Raw genomic sequence first — 18,119 nt, 5'->3', positions numbered from 1 at the left:
TTTTCTAGGTAATCAATGAAAAAAAAAAAGAATATCGTAAAATTCCATTGCTCTTTTAGTAGGCCTACTTTACCTAGAAAACAATCGATGATAGCTGCAGTATAACTTTAAGACAACTGATTAGATGCCTATTTCTGTAGCATATCTTGAAGAACCATATTCAATAATAAATTGTTCGAAAGTATGCATCTGGCAGTATATTAAATTTGAGTTTTCCACTCATTTCTTTAATGTGAGATAAGGGAAAACAAATAAAGAGTTTTTTCCTACTGCTAAGAATGGGAAAGAGCTATGACCAAAACCAATAAATTAATGTTGTAAGTCCAGTGAAATGGGGAACACGATGTGACATTAATTAAGTTCATGAATCTTAAAAGAATGAGTTGATTCAAACATCAGTTTGGAGAATGACATAGCAAGAGAGGCTGAAAACACTCCCCTGAAGGGATGGATAAACCTTCACTGAAGACTACCATTGTGCCTAATAGAGAAAAAGAAAGTAAGGGGGAGGATGGGGGAGAAGTAAGTGTGGTGTAATAGATGTTAAATGAAGTGTGACGCTCATGTGCTTGTGGCCTCTGGTCCTCTATTGCTTGAGTGCAATACGTTTTTCTAGATGATAAATGTTAAAAAGTTGTTTATTGCCCAGGGTGTTTTAGGTGCCAAAAGGCTTGAAAATGAAAGATGGCAAAGAAAACATCAGAGTGAACATGACACTATTAAAGGAATGTCAGTCCACATGTGCACGTACAGAAATAAAAACAGTACTATGTTAATATATTTCCCATTATTTTCCCAGGAAATAGACCTCATCTGTCCCTTTTTCTTTATGCTTCAATTATATGTTTTCAATAAATAATAATAATAAACAAGACAAAACCAAAACCCAACCAAACAAAAACTAAGCCTATGTTATGACTAATGGTATTATTCTAATACCATTTCTTCAATACCAATAATAACTGAACTACTGGCACATTTTCAATGAGACCCTAGGTCTCACTCACCAGCTCTTGCAGGAAAACACTGCATTGGTTTACCATATCGATTAAACAATTACTGTATCATTTTGTAGGTAATAAGAGCGGGTGAGGAGTGGGAGGGTGCTGAATTCCCTTTTTTAAAATGAGAAAAAGGAGGGAGGCCTGTTTTTGGAAGTATTTTGTGTAACATTTTCTAATATTTAGTATTCAAAATGAAATGGATACCAAAGTTTTCATGCATATCAAAGTTAACATTAATATTGATATTTTAAAATTATTTGCTCTGTCTCTGCTTTATTCCTTCTCATGACTGTACTATATTACCAAGAGTCCTATACACTAATAAAAACATTCAAAGAATTGATATGTATGCAATAAAATTATGTGGTTATTAGTAGTAAAATCCTCTTTTGATTCGTGGGAGCTGCTAGACACCCTTGTAATTCCTTTATACCATTACCTAATTCCTTTATACCAAATTACAGACATCCTGATGTATACTTTTCCTGACAGGTCTTGCCTTGCAATTACAAGATGAGACACACAGGCTAGCTATCTATATCCGAAGACACAGGACAGTTCTGATGCCATGTGGAAAGTGGGGTAGTTATGCTTCTGATGCATTGCTGGGTGGCACTCCCCAGCATGCAGAGCAGTGCAGCTGCCCTTTCTTGCTCCAGGACTCCATGCAGAGGTGCTTGCAGCGTGTGTTGGAGGAAGAAAATGGCAGCATCCCACCAGAAGACTAAGTTCAGTGTTAACGCTTCCAAGCACAGCACAATGAATTATGCATCTTTCTAAGGAGGGTAGTACCAGAATGACTTGGTATCTGTGTTGCATATCTCTGTTAAAATGTGTCTTCCTTGGTTTAAGGTTCTCTACACTAAAGCTATCTAATTCTAGGAAAAGATATTTGGTGGTCTGCCCATTGGAACAAAGTGGACCTAATCTTATTTTATTGTACCTAACCTCATTTTGAATATAAAAATTACATTTTATGATTTAAACTTAGTATTTAAATCATAACTGTTATGACATATGCTAGGTTTTGTAAAATCTCCCCCTTCATGGACTCAGATTCTCCTTTATGCTCAAGGTTAAAGGATTTGGAATAAAAGTAGCAAATGAAATGATAGCTGATATTTGGATTAAACACACACACACACACAAAACAAAAAACAAACAACAACAACAACAATCAGAACCACTGGTGAATGACTTGCTGTAGCTCTAAAAACTTTTCCGGCAGACTTTTAGCGCTTAATTTGTCCACACCAGGGTATGTTACCTGCTGTGTTATGGCTTTATTAGAGATTGTCATTTACATGATGCAGAGTCAGAATGCAGCTGTTTTGCTCCACATTTAACAGTTTAACTGTCATGGCTCTAGCTTATTCTTCCTAAGAATGCAACAGTGAGTACGTTCAATGATTAGCTAAGAAATCGCTATTAGCATGCATTAGAATCATTAGCACAGCACAACAAATTTAACTAATAAAGTTGAAAACAACTAATAAATCTGCATGTTTTTATTGTCAATTAAAATCTGCATACATACTATGACATTCATTAAAAATTAAGCAGATGGATACAATCAGAGATAATCATGCATGCCACTTATTACCAAGAATATGATGCATAGTTAATTCATAGGAACTGAAAGCCTAATTACTTCTATCACTGTAATTGATGGGCTTTATATGTACTGCTTCATCATATAAATTAATGTGAAACAAAATTTCCTCTAATTTATTGGCACTTCTGAAATAAAAGATTACTAGTTAAATATGCAGAAATCTGCAAGTGTATACTATGGGAAATTTCAGTATTCATTTATGCAGTCTTTCATAAACTTTCATTCAGTTTAGATATTTAAGTATTTGGTAATTAATCCATTACCCAATTAGCTAACATGTTATTGGCAATGTAGCAAAATTGACTTTTTTGGTAAATGTGTTCTCTGACCACAGGTTTTGTACTTAAGATATGGAGTGACTTATGATATTAAATCAACATTTAGTAACCTGAATACTTTTTAAAAACACACAGTAAAGGATATATGAGTATTTAAATACTAATTTCCTCACTTCTGTGATGTTATTGTCCAGGAAATTTCTTTCTTTACTCCTTGTCAAGTACAGTGAAGGTAAGAATAGTATCTTCCTTGCTACCATGCTTATTTGCTGTAAATTCAGATTAGTCTGATGCTAGCAGGATTGGTAAAATTCTGCTCTCTTGGTACTGTGGGAATGGAATACAATTCAGGCTAGCTTGCTTTTTTATTTTATTCTCAGATCACTGTTATGGATTTTTTTAATATGTATTTTTTGTACTTTTCTGAAGCTAAATATTAGCTCTGTTGAGCAATGAACAATTTGCTAGGGATACCACTGTCTTTCCTGATAACTATATCATGCTAAGGATATTGGCTCTGTGCAGTATGTTGGGGACTATGTGGACACTTCTACTATGGACACTTCTACTAGTTTTGTTATAAATATATATATATATATTTAAAAAGTGTTGTTTAAGCTGTTAGACAAGACTGATTAGGTTTCTCTGCTGAATAACTTGGAAAGTGTCTCTCTTGTCCTTTTTTTCTGTTATCTCTGGTCTCCAAAGTAATCATTCAGAAAATGAGTATCTATTTATTCAGATTTTAGAGTACTCTTGGAGGATCTATGCTCTACAGATAGCAAAGCTAGTGGTTGCAAATAAAATGCCTCATTGAGGTGAAAAACGAAAAGTTGACTTTGTACATGCAGAGTTTGGAAGGCAAATTTTTTTCCCCTGTTCAAGGTAGTCCATAAAACATGCAGGATGGACTGAATAAAGGCATGTGGTTTAGGATTATTTTTGTTGTAATGAATATTTTTACCCAAAGATGTGCTTTTGATGAGATGGAGTTTCTTCCCTTATCTTTCTATTTGTACAATTGAATCTGTTTGTTATTTTTTCCTATTACTTAATACATTATTTTTGTGTGTTCAGGAAACACATAATTCACAGTAATTTTACAGTCATATCAATTCTTCAGAAAGCACGTTTTTAACTACAATTTACCTATTTGTTTAGTAACTAATATAGTTGGGTCATCTTGTTTTATACAAATTCAGGGGCGTTATAATCTGTGGAGGTTTTTTCAAAGACGCATCCCATGCATTTTGCAGGTGATTGATCAGTCCCTGTAGCTGTACATTACAAGACAAAGGTGCAGTCTGATAATTTACGTTTGATGTTATGGTACGTTTTCTTGAGTCTTTAGAGCAAAAGAATCAGTTTAGAATAGTATCTACAGGAAAACAAATGATTGACTCTTTCTGTAGCTTAAGTTGCCTTTCTTCTCCTGGAGGCTGCAGAGGAGAAAGAGTTGGGACAGAAGGTCCTTTCAAGATACTTTGAGGACAAACCTTAGTATTAAAGTTGAAGAAGTGGTATCCACTGGCTTATTTTGTTGTTAGTGTTTGGTTTTGTTTGATTGTTAAGATTATCATTTTTTTTTTTTGTTAGTTTGTACTGCCACAATACTTCGTTAAACAAGACGGCAGTAGTGCAATCCCACCCCCAAGTTTGTCTCTCTCTGAGATATGTGCTAATTAAATTTATAGTTTCACAGATAATTGAAGAAAAAAAAAAAAGACAAAAAGGAACGGAGATTTTCTCTTAGTAATATTTTTTCTCTTAGTAAGATTTTTTAAATGTCTTTGATCTGTGGTATTTTACTGTGGAACAAATATACAAGTCCATCAAGATATCCATGCCCTCGTTCTTACTCTATGTAAATTGAATTGATTCCCATATAATGGAGGCTACTTAGATATTTCATTGCCTTTTATTGCTGTGAGTAGCCATTTAATTTATTTGGATTTATCAAGCAGTGGTTTAAAATGTGAAGTATCTGGCATTATCCCCTAGAAAAATAATCAAAGTTGGTTACAGTAACAGCCCATAAACACTTAAAATGGAAACGTTTTTAAGAAACTATGTTATAATTTCTGCTACAGGATAAACATGGGTAACATACCTTTGTGTAGAATTATTTAACTTTCTAAAACAACATATTACGATTCAGTAATATGCTATTCAGTTTTGAGTGGGAAACAAAACAGCCTGTTCTGGATCTCCTCTCCTCTCTTCTCCGTAAAATAAAAGAGGTACAAAATAACAATTTTATTTTAATTTTTACAGATATTGATTAGTCTGGTGTTTTGATTCAGAGGTTGTTCTATTTAAAATAAATGCATATTGAACTATTGAAGTACTGAATTCTGAAAAAAAAAAAAAAAAAGATTTAAATTAAATGCTAGATTTTGCTTGCTGTTAGGCAAAAATAATAAAGCATGGAAATATCAAAGGATAGGGAAAGCCTTCAGGCTGTAATATTTGACTATTTCTCTTTCTATCAAATTCATTTTTAAAAAGGTAGATGACATGAGATTTGAGTGGGAAAGATGGGTGATTGCAGTAATAGCAAAGTAGAACTTGGATTTATTTGCTGGGTTAGCTATTGACTCCGTCTCTAACCATGAACAGAGCATTTAATTCCTGTGTCCCAGCTTCCCTTTTTTGTCTACACTTCCATATTACAGAAACAATTTTTTTCTACTTTTTTTTTTTTTTTTTTTTTTTCACTTTATAGCTTACAAGTTCATGTGGGGAGAGATTGTTTATGATATGACTATGTTTTATAGAACTATATATTGTTTAATGTGGCTTTGGAGTTGCTAGAGACTCTTCTGGTACCAACAAATAACAACTTTCAATAGTCTATGAAATATATTTAATAAAAGTCTAAATTTCTCCAAAGAACTAAATTTCACTACAAATAGATTTACTCCAATGTTTCTTTTTGAAAAGAACCCTATAATAAATCATAGTAACCTATTAAATCAGATATTTAACTATGAATTGTCTTTTCCAGCTCTTTGCTTAGTAAAGAACAAAAATGTAACTACTTTGACTTCTCTTCTCTTGATCCAGGATAGATAAACTCTATTGATAATTCATATTGACAGCCAGCTTGTACTGGTTGTCTATCACCACTTGCACAGTCATTAACCACTGTAACTACATTGGTAACATTCATCTCAGGATCCTTCTGTTTTGTTTCTAGAATGTCTTTACTAGATGTTACATTTTTAAGAATGTGTATATTTTATCTAATAGTTCTAAGTCTGTGAATACTTAGCTGGATAGCAGAACATCTGTTGAAATTGTTACAGCAGTCCTTCACGAGGCTTGAATGCTTCAGTCAGCTAGCCTCCAGCTTCCTCTGTTGGCACTACATTCAGTTTGCTGTTATCAATGGAAATTAAGGTTATTTATGAATTGGGCTTGGTGAAATGAGATTGAGCATTTCTTACTAAATCCATGATGACCAAAGAACATTAGACTTCATCTGTATCTCAAACTAATTCAGGACAGTGCAATGCTCGAAAAACTTCTGTTATCTTTTTAAATAGTTTATAATGACCAAATTTTTTAAAGTACTATGTGTTTTTGTGAAAATTCTTTTAAATGGGATTTTCTAATCTTGCAGCAGAGATTTGACAGATAAAGATGCTAACTTGGTGCTAAACCCCATAGATATGGGTAGGTCCAAGTTGGTAACAACATTATGTTGATAAATATGCATTTTAGCATTGAAAATGAAATACTTCTCAGGAGCCAAAACAAAAGCAAGAAATCTATGCTACTATGACTAAAAATATGAAAAAAAAAAAAAAAAAAAAGTTACTTAGAGGAGGAGAAGGTTTCCACGTTTGTTTGGTCCTTCACTTCCCTCAGGCCTGGAACATTACTTCCTTGCCCTACATTCCACCCTGGCTGGATTCAGAAGTTAAGAATCACACCACGAAGGCCTGTTTCACCAGTAGCTCAATCTCCCCATTATAGTAGTATCTCCAGCTAATGGTTATATTTTATAAAAATGCCAACCTATTATTACTTTATGGCAAAACGCTGCATCTTCTTTTACTGTCAAATCCTTTCTCAAGCCCTCTGGCTGCTGCATGGGATAAGATTTATTTAAACTTCATAGCCCCTCATTTAATACAGCACAGTACCAAATATTTCTTCCTGTTTTCATGGCTCTCTTTTAACAGTTTCCTCTCTCAGAGCTCTGTTTGGGACTTAGCTGATGAGATACATAAATCTGTATGTAGTTGTGTGACAAAGGCTTTGGTCTTTGGGCCTGTGGGTCTTCAAAGTATTACCTGGATAAGAGAAATTTCTTTGTTTTTACTTAATGTCACTCTTCCTTGACAAGAATACTAAACAGACTAATGAGTTTATGTACAAAACCAGTGAGTATATGCTTATTTCTGTCTATTAATTATAAGACAGTACCTTTAAAGTTGAGACTGAAGATTAAGAAGATTCCTGAGATCCTTCCCATCTTTCCACAGTGCTCCCATTGCACCACACGATGTATTTTTCTTCTTTATAGTAATTCTGGAATATTTATCTATATAACTAGTATTTTTCCTGATACTTGTTTTGGAAAATATTGCTTACAATTAATAGTAGGCTTCAAACTGTAACTTGGAGGATTTAATTTCTCTTAATTGTCATTGATAATTGCACGTGTGGACCAGTATCTGGTCTAACCATGCCTGTAGGTGTTTAAAAGAAGTATAAAGACAGTAATATTGAATAGGAATAATTTAACTTAGGATATAATTTATATAATGTTTACAGGGTGCTGCTTGTTCATGGCTTTGCATGTTTTCATATACATTTTTTTTAACAGATGTTCTTTGGCAAATGTTTTAATACTCGGTGATTGTGAAAAAGAGCATAAATCTTGATCAAAATGAGACCTAAAGACCAATGGAGGAGGGGTAGAGTCAAAAATAGATTTTTCACCTTGAAGGAATGATAGAACAAGCTTGAGATTGTATTAAAAAGCAGTACATGCACTTTGCTGATTACCAGGAATGGCGTGGCTTTATCGCATGCAAATGCAGGAGATTTTGCTTGATAAAGGTTTGCCACGTGACCTGATTAGAATGCAGGAAAACCCAGCAGCAGCGGAGGAGTCATCAGCATGAATTGCAGCTGGAATGGAAAATCAGCCTAGTGTTAGAGAGGGCATAATACAAGGTTGTTCATCTCTACCGTGTAGCTTTCTGCGCTAGGTTGGTCATAGAGCAGCGCAAAAATGCAGCGCATGCTATGCACAGAGTGAGTCATGAGATGAGTTTTACACTGAGGGCAAACTTTACAGCTCATCACTGTATCGGTTCTCCATAGTATTGGTGTTTCCTACCTGTCAGTTAAGGGCTGATGAAAACAGGCTCCAATATATGGACAGAAGAGAAAGATAAAATTGTAATTTGGGATTAAAGTTTTTTTCATGGAAAGTAGTAAAAAAAAACTGAGATCCCAGTTGAAATGAGGTATTTATAATTAATATGGAAATTGGACTTTGTCCTAAATTTCCCTTCCATTCTTCATAATACCTAAAAACCAGAAAGTCCACAGTAACCTTACCCCAACTGGGAAGAGCCATGAGGCTAAATCAAACACTGTAAGCAATGCCAAGAAACAGTAATATTGGCTTACTCCAAAAAAATAAAGAATAAGAATTAAAAAAAGTATCCACTTCAAAAACACGATATTGGTCTAACCTAAAACATGACTGTTGATATATTTTGGTTAAAGAAAACACTGAAAATCCATCAAAGAGTTTCCAGAATTTGAAACTGGAATAGTGATATGCAATCTGCAAATAAGAACCTCAAATAAGTCAAAACATGTTTTTATTTTACATCTCCAAAATGATATTATGCTCAGCAGAAAGGAGAACAGAATTTGCCCCACTGCATAATATTTGAGTTAGAAGGCTACAGAAAATGTTAGAGCATTGATTCAAATCAGGTATTGCAGACAATATTTAATGTGTGTCATATCTTCATTCTTTTTCCTTAGTGTTTCTTCTCCACAGTTTGAAATGTGAAATTTAAAATGCAAACAAAGGTAGTTTACAGAGGAGCAAATCTGCTGACGGCCTGCCAGTGTCTATACAAAGCAGGCATGCCCATTTTCTGGGAGTCATGATTTGTTTTATAAAAAAGTGTAATCTGAAAATCAGAAAAATGCCTCAAAACTGCATTAACACTGAATTTTGTTCCCCTTGCTTGGAGGGCTCACATGGAATTTGATGGCCACGCACCTCCTTGAGTGCAGCTGAACGAATGACAGTGTGAAGACTGCTATTTTCTGAAGAGGGTAACAAAAAATGCAGTAAGAAGTCCATAATAAAAATAACTCCAGGGAAATAGCACTAATATGGCTATTGAGAAGCACCAAGCTTCTATAAACTTCACTCACAGTTCTTGATATTCCAAGGAAAAACAAGTATGCTGTATTTTGATAACCTTTTGTCTTTTTAATCTGATAGCTACTTAAAAAACATGTCAAAAACACCAACACCAAAAACAAACAAAAAACCCTCTGAATTCAAGTGCAAGACTGACTTGTTAGAGTAAAAAACAGCATTTCAGCAAATGCTGATCTTGCTTCATGTCATTATGAGTTTTATCCCAAGATCTGTTAATAGCCCCTAATCATCCTGTTATTTTTCATCACAAATTAACATAAAGCTTGAATTTACAGGAAATGTTTCTGCAACAAATCAGCAGGAAGCCTTAGCAAGCCTACCTTAAGAGTTCCAGGCTTACAGAGAGTAAAGCACTGAGCAGTGTGCTCATGTTCAAAATGTGTTCTTTGGCAATTAATTGGAAAGCAATTTCAACCTCCAATACTGAAAAAAATCGCACCATAACAGCTCCTTTCGATATTTGAAGCCACGGTAAATGCTGACTTCTTGTTCTTTTTCCAAGGCAAAATATGCTTTTATTTAGCCCAGTGGAAGAGAGGGTTTTTACCATGTCTTGGGAATTATAACCAGTACAAACTATTGCTCTCTGACTTTGTACGAATTCTACAAATGTTAAAAATTATCATGCTTCGTCATTGGGTATCATGTACAGATGCATCAGTGTAGCTGAGACCAGATTGTGGCCATGATTACTGAGAGAACTGGCAGAGGTGCTGGCCAAGCCGCTTACCATCATTTATCAACAGTCCTGGCTATCGGGGGAGGTCCCAGTTGACTGGCGGCTAGCAAATGTGACGCCCATCTACAAGAAGGGCCGGAGGACTGACCCGGGAAACTACAGGCCTGTCAGTTTGACCTCAGTGCCAGGGAAGCTCATGGAGCAGATTATCTCGAGAGTCATCATGCAGCACTTGCAGGGAAAGCAGGCGATCAGGCCCAGTCAGCATGGGTTTATGAAGGGCAGGTCCTGCTTGACGAACCTGATCTCCTTCTATGACCAAGTGACGCGCTGGGTGGATGAGGGAAAGGCTGTGGATGTGGTCTACCTTGACTTCAGCAAGGCTTTTGACACCGTTTCCCACAGCATTCTCCTCAAGAAACTGGCTGCTCTTGGCTTGGACTGGCGCACGCTTCGTTGGGTTAGAAACTGGCTGGATAGCCGGGCCCAGAGAGTTGTGGTAAATGGAGTCAAATCCAGTTGGAGGCCGGTCACTAGTGGCGTCCCCCAGGGCTCGGTGCTGGGGCCGGTCCTCTTCAATATCTTCATTGATGATCTGGACGAGGGCATTGAGTGCACCCTCAGTAAGTTTGCAGATGACACCAAGTTAGGTACGTGTGTCGATCTGCTCGAGGGTAGGAAGGCTCTGTGGGAGGATCTGGAGAGGCTGGACCGATGGGCCGAGGTCAACTGCATGAAGTTCAACAAGGCCAAGTGCCGGGTCCTGCACCTGGGGCGCAATAACCCCAAACAGAGCTACAGGCTAGGAGATGAGTGGTTGGAGAGCTGCCAGGCAGAGAAGGACCTGGGAGTGATGGTTGATAGTCGGCTGAATATGAGCCAGCAGTATGCTCAGGCGGCCAAGAAGGCCAACAGCATCCTGGCCTGTATAAGAAACAGTGTGGCCAGCAGGTCCAGGGAGGTGATCGTCCCCCTGTACTCGGCTCTGGTGAGGCTGCACCTCGAGTACTGTGTTCAGTTTTGGGCCCCTCGCTACAAGAAGGACATGGAGGTGCTCGAGCGAGTCCAGAGAAGGGCTACGAAGCTGGTGAGGGGCCTGGAGAACAAGTCTTACAAGGAGCGGCTGAGGGAGCTGGGCTTGTTCAGCCTGGAGAAAAGGAGGCTCAGGGGTGACCTTATCGCTCTCTACAGGTACCTGAAAGGAGGCTGTAGAGAGGTGGGGGTTGGTCTGTTCTCCCACGTGCCTGGTGACAGGACGAGGGGGAATGGGCTTAAGTTGTGCCAGGGGAGTTTTAGGTTGGATGTTAGGAAGAACTTCTTTACCGAAAGGGTTGTTAGACATTGGAGCGGGCTGCCCAGAGAAGTGGTGGAGTCACCATCCCTGGAGGACTTTAAAAGACATTTAGATGTAGAGCTTAGGGATATGGTTTAGTGGGGCTTGTTAGTGTTAGGTCAGAGGTTGGACTTGATGATCTTGAGGTCTCTTCCAACCTAGAAATTCTGTGATTCTGTGATGATGGTCTGTTTGAAAGCAGCAAAATAAAAACACAAATCTACACCTAAAGACCCTCAGAAATGTTTCTGATTCCTTTAACATGTATCAATCTCTTCATTATTAACGACGAGTATAGAAAAACAGGAGAGATTATTTTCTTTGTGCTGCCCACTTTTCTCTCTTTAATCTCATGTAAATGCTTGTAATACTGACCAAATTAGACATAGTAGAGGTCTAATCTCTGTCTTCAGAAGATTTTGTAATTATGGCATGTTTTTCAGTGTCCATAAATGAACCTGATAGATCAAAGGAATACTTTTTCCATTTAATAATTGTTTACAATGTAAAAAAAAAAACAAAAAAAAAACAACAACAAAAGTGTTACAAATGGATACCAAAATTTTAGATTATTAATCAATATTGAAGTAATCCATGTAGACTAATATTCCAAAATGTTGCTCACCATAATTCTTGTTAAAATCAGGGACATTTACTATATCTACGCTGAGCATCCCTGTAACCTTTGCAAACCTGAGGTTAAGGCACAAGGGATTGTCTCACTGTTTTGGCCAACCCATGTTCTAGTACTGGGAAGCTAACACATAATCTGCACCCTCAAATAGCTACAGGCATATTTTGAATGCATTGGCAGAGTGCATTGGAAATATTCTCTGAATATATGAAATGGGATCTGGTTTTTAACCTATTTATATTGGTGAATGTTACAGTGGCAACAGTGTCACCCTTTTGTTATTTGGAATAATCAAATCTTTTATAGTGGTATCCCACTACTACATAAAATTTCAAAAAATATAGATTCATTTTAACTTAAAATTAAATTTATCTAAATTTATGTCTTATTGCCTAACATTTACGTGTTTGTACTGCTTATCCTGTTGATGCAAAAGAAGAGAAAATAAAATAGATGTTGTTGTTGTTGTGCTGGTTTCTGCCTTACCAAGCAGCCTGCCTTTTGCATGAAAATGGCTAGTTTCCTTAGCAATGTTCTTAGGAAAGCTCTTCCCCTTAGGAATAAGAGAGCATTTAAATACATTTTAAGCTAACTCCCATTTTGCTGATTGGAAATTTATACAAGGTAAATGAGGGGGAGTATTTGGCTTACAGGGGAGGAGAGAGAAAGGTTCCGTGTAGTCAGAAAAACTGTTTTATAGGGTTTCCTTTCTTCTAGGAATATTGTATTTGTATATGACTGTGCTTTCCAAGGTCTCTGAGCACTATCCGAGGGAGGACCAGCAGCTCCTCTGCCAGGGAGCAGAGTTCTCTTCCCCATCCCACTGGGACACATGCTGAGATGCCCACCTTAGGCTGCTCCCCCTCCCCAGCTGGCTTCGTAAGGGTTTACGTTGAAGGTACCTTGTTAAGACAAGACAAAAACCCCCTTCTTCCCACTTTTCCAAACAGCAGACAAATTGTAGCTCAGTCCATACAATTGGTGGCCTGCTCAGAGGGAAGAATGTCAGTGCAGTAGTTTAAAGCAGATTATAAAGTACCAGTATGTTTTGGAATGAGGAAGGGACTATGTAGCTGATTTCTCGCATTTCCTTCCTGTGTGAACTTTAGTGGGCAAAATGTACTTTAATTTTAGGTATGACGTGTAACCTTAATACAGAATCTGAGTTCTGTGAAGTATTCCTGGCAAATACTGTGCCGTATCGGCTTCACACATAACACACTTTGTTGCAGTGTTCACAAAATAGATATGGATCTCGCATAGGATAATCTATCTGTTTAAGTCTCTAACTTAATTAGCTATGGATAATTAAACTATAGATTATCAGTGTGCATAATTTAAATGCTTATTGTTTCCTATTGTTTAGAGATCAGACACCAACGTGTGTGGCTCACGCTGTGTTAATTTGACTATGGGAAAAGTATAGGTTGTATGGTGTTGCTGCACCTAAAATTCATAGTCTTTCTTCCTTTGAAGCATGAAAAGAATTTAATGTGACAGTCATTTTGGCTTTGGAAAAAGAATTAATCTCTAAAATCATGCATTACACGTGAGTGACTGTGCTGTTCCTTCTTAAAATCCAAACACATGATCTCCTCTGTACTAATTGCATGTTAGCTGTACGTAAATATTAGTACCAAGGAGTTTGGCATATAACTATTTTTCTGCAATAAAAATAGATGGGTCCACTTTTTATTTTCTGTCACTTATGGAGAATGCAAAATCCATCTGTCAGTAAAATAAAATCCCAGAACAAAAAAATAAATAAGAAATATTTAACCCTCTAGTAATTCAGCAGTGAATTGCATTGACTTTGGACTGGACCTGACAAGGAAAAATGTGCCATACTGAAACAGAAGAATCTGTAATAATAATTACTGTGCTAGAAAATAATCTGTTTCCAAGTCCCACAGATATTGGATCATATTTGATTTTTTTTTCTTAATTGTAGATAATTGTACTGTTCATATGGTAATACTATATATATATATATATATATATATACATTTATATATATTAGTATTTTCATGCAGATTCAGTCCATGACAATGTGTAGGAAATATTGAATATCAAAATATTGAGTAGGGGAAAAAAAAACTACTATGGTTTTTAGAGAGGTGGAAAAAAATAAAATTCAGTTTGTTTTGATTTATACTATTAGCTTAGACTTGGCCAATTGTGTTGTTGTTCTTGTTGTTTTTCCTTTAGATGGTTAATTATAGGAGACCTGTATCTTTGGAATTACAATTACATAATTCTAATAATTGGAAGCATACATTTGGCATGGGCAATAAAAATATTTAGAAAAAGAAGCAAACAAAAGTAACTTTACAAGATGCAGATGAGAGGTGTTCCCTAAATCGCCCACGTTGGATTTTTTTTTTTTTTTTTCCTTTTTCTAACACTGTTGAGAAAATAAATAAATAAGGTATAGTAGAGAACAATTAAAGTAATTTAGCAAAGTAATTGTTTTGGGAAATGTTCAAATGCATTTCCTGATTTTTAGTTGGATCTCATTTTTCTACCACTTAAGTCAAAATGAATGTTTCCATTTTCTTAAGTGGAAACAGGATCAAGCCAGGAATTTTAGGCTTATTAAATACTTTCTGAAAAAAAGCATTGAGGATGAGGCATCAAGTGCCACCTGTGTTATTCAGCACAAAGAAGTAATACCATGTAAAGAGCCAGAGACCAGAACCATTTAAATCTATGTAGTTAGTATAAACACCATTGAAGACATGCAATCAAGTACTCCAAAGTTGGAAATGCCCAAACCAAAGAGGCAACCTTGAAATTTCCCCATTTTCTACCTGCTCCATGTATCCGTGTAGTGATAGTGTCTCTCTTTACATGATTGCTTGTAGTTTCCCCCAACCTGATGTGTTCAGCATCTTATTGTATGACTAAGGTATAAAAAATATGTCTTTCAGAAAGGTCTGAGGTTGTACTGGGAGCTCCGAACTTAGAGATGCACATCAACTTTCACTTGATATGAAAAGGTGGATTTTTTTTATCCCAGATCTTCAAAACCCTCACTCTGAAAGCACATTAGATATCAGTAGTTTTTTTACAATAAAACTTATTAAGAATTCATATTATTCAAGGGATCGCTTTCATTAGCTATGAAATGAAGTTTTTCAAAGTTCAATTTTTTTTTTTTTTTCTTTTCAGTTGAGTTTATAAATTTGTGACCTTTAAACCTGCTGTTGCTGACTTTTCTTTGAATTGGATAATCTTTGAAAATATTTGCATTTAATATTACTACATAAATAGTTGCACTATTTCAATATCTGTATAAGATGTATTCTTATATTAGTTAATATTTTTTTTTCAAGAGGGACCAATAGACAGATGGGTGCCTCCAAGATAAAAAGCGGTGTTTTTTTTTGTTGTTGTTTTGTTTTGTGTTGTTGTTGTTGTTCTTTTTTTAATATTATAGAAAAAAAAGGTAAGTCCTTGAAGTATAAAAATAAAATCACTCACCCCCTTGTGCACACAGCCAAAAATCAGCTGTTATTTCCAAACGCACATTTTTCATTTGGAGGAAGAGAAGAAAAACAAACTGTATTTACAACAAATTCATTCAATTTTCTTTCTTTTTTTTTTTTTTTTTTTTTTTTTTTTTTTTTTTCCTCTGGAAATAGGACAAAAAGAATCTATTATAAAGAGATTGTTTTGGTGTGAGTAATGTTTCAGATTTTCAAACAGCTTTATTTATTTATTTATTTTTAATGAGAACCCCAGTTTAACCCTATCTCTAAGTAAATAACATTTTATTGTTGTTGTTTCCAAATGGCTGCTGAGTTGCAAATAAAGTGTGTTGAGCTACTGACCAGTGAACTGGAGCCTGACCTCTGTGACTAGAATCTCATTCAGCAGTTCTCTTGGGACCAAGATCCCTCACTTCATTATAAAAATATTTATAAATGGTCTTGGGGAGAAGAAAAGGAAAGAAAATAAAAAAAAAAAGAAAAGAAAAGAAAAGAGAAAAGAAGAAGTGCTTATTTGCTTTAGCATTATTTGTGATAGACAGAATTTACCTGAAGGTAAAACTGTTTTGATCTAAGCACCCTGTGACCTAAGCAAGGACTTTACTTTAATTTCTGTAATTTTTGATACCTTATAAAAGAGATGACTTGAATAATATGAATTTTCATATTATAGCATCAGTAAAAAAGCACACAATAAAACTCAGGTCATTGCCTATGTTAGCTAAAGCAGTAATGCATGATTTATATACCAATCGTACGATAAAAACACGTGTATTGACATGATTATGTATTGTAGGAGAAGGTCTGGTTGATGGTGATTGCAAAAGAAAACAAACAACAATAACAAATGCTGCTTTTATTTTTATCGCCTGTTTCATGACAGTAACATGAAAATATCCAAAGAAGATGGTGAGTCAACAGGTTTGCTGTAGAGTTCTATTGTAAGTGGCATTAAGATGTATTCTAGTTGGTAACTTGATTTGATATTCCATTTCTGACCTTATGTAAGACTATCGATTTTTTGCATTTTTTTTTTTGTTTGTTTGTTTGTTTTTGAGGGGAGATACACATGTGAGGAGGGTAGTAGCTAAATTCCTTCTACAGATTCATAGCTGTTTCAAAACAAAGTATTCTAGACTGTTACTTTAAGATAAGGGGGCTTTTATGATGAAATTAGTGTGATAAATAGTAATCTTTAATAGTGTGGCATGTTTAGAAAGAGATAAGGAAGGAGTAATAATATGTCAGAGACAGGGCTATCATTGAATGATTGCAGTTACATTATTTACATTATTTTCTGTTGTCTACCTGTGCAACCTGCTCTAGGGAACCTGCTTTGGCAGGGGGGTTGGACCCGATGATCTCTGGAGGTCCCTTCCAACCCCTACAATTCTGTGATTTAAAAAAGATCTTATTTAGTTGGAAAATTAAGAAGGTTAAAGATACTCAGAAAGATGTTTTTAATCTGCACTTAAAATAGCCTACTACTGTTAAAATTAAGATTTCAAAGCTTACTACAGACGTAGAGACAGTTCTGGTGAGACTCTGAAGAATGCACGATCTTTTAATCAGTACAGCAAGTAGCCAGAGGTGGAAGGTAAAGTAGAAAAAAATCCATTGCAAAGACTACAATGAAGCAAAGTGGAAACTCATTGTCCACTGATTGACCTCTAGCCTGCCTGTTTCTCAGAATCAGCCAAGGAAATAGGGTCTGACTTTTTAAATCAACTACTAAGATTCACGTGGTAGTTAAAATAGCCTCTCCGTTCTCATTCTGAGAAGATGTTTTACCAGGAAGGTATAAGTGTGTTTCATTAAAGAAACCGTCTGCTCTTAAGAAGGAATTAAGAAGCCTGAATCTAGTTCTGGTCATCTTTCTTCAAGTTAGAAACCAATGTTTTTAAACTGTGTTTTAGAAATTTTTATTGGAAATTAGAAGATGACTCTTGGAAGTCCAGGAGCCTAGAGCCTGGAAGGCCTGAACAGCGGTCCAGTCAGCGTGGCAGGAGCAAGAAGCCCAGCTACAGAACAAGGGAGCTACAGGAATTGGACGCTGTCTGAAAGGGGCTATTAGTGTGCAGCCTGTGACAGCAGGAAGCCTGAGTCAATGACCTGTGGGATGCCCTCTCCTGTTTCTTTATTCTTAATTCCTAAACCATGAGATTTTTCTTTCGGGTAACTTCACTGAGGCCTCATTAGTACTTTTGTTAAGATTAACTCATCATAGAGCAACATACTGGTTCCAGCTTCTCTAAATCAGCTCAGTGATGGCTGTTACGTATTATGGTACACTGATGATTTCTGCAGAAACCAGCAGAATAACAAGAAATACACATTTCTGCAAAAACTATGTCTGAATGCTCAGCAAGATCCTGGCCACATTTATTCAGGTGACCCTTCATGACTGCCAATATCCAGAGATCCCATGTATGAAGCAGAACTGTTAATGCCTGAATTATTTCTTCCTATAGAGATGGATTTTTATAATTTATTTATTTTTCCTGGTTTCATAAGTGAACAGTTTGCTTCACAACATTTGGGATATTCTCCAGATTTTGTGGTATCATAGCTAACAAGATGGCAAAGTCATTTTTTCTGATGGCTCGGACAGAACAAACTTCCAGCAGTAATTTGAAACTTTTGAGAAATCTGCAC

The sequence above is a fragment of the Oxyura jamaicensis genome, chromosome 8, assembly GCF_011077185.1.
Source record: "Oxyura jamaicensis isolate SHBP4307 breed ruddy duck chromosome 8, BPBGC_Ojam_1.0, whole genome shotgun sequence".
Lineage (NCBI taxonomy): Eukaryota > Metazoa > Chordata > Aves > Anseriformes > Anatidae > Oxyura > Oxyura jamaicensis.
The sequence above is the reverse complement of the archived record's forward strand: the minus strand, read 5'-3'. Positions refer to the sequence as shown.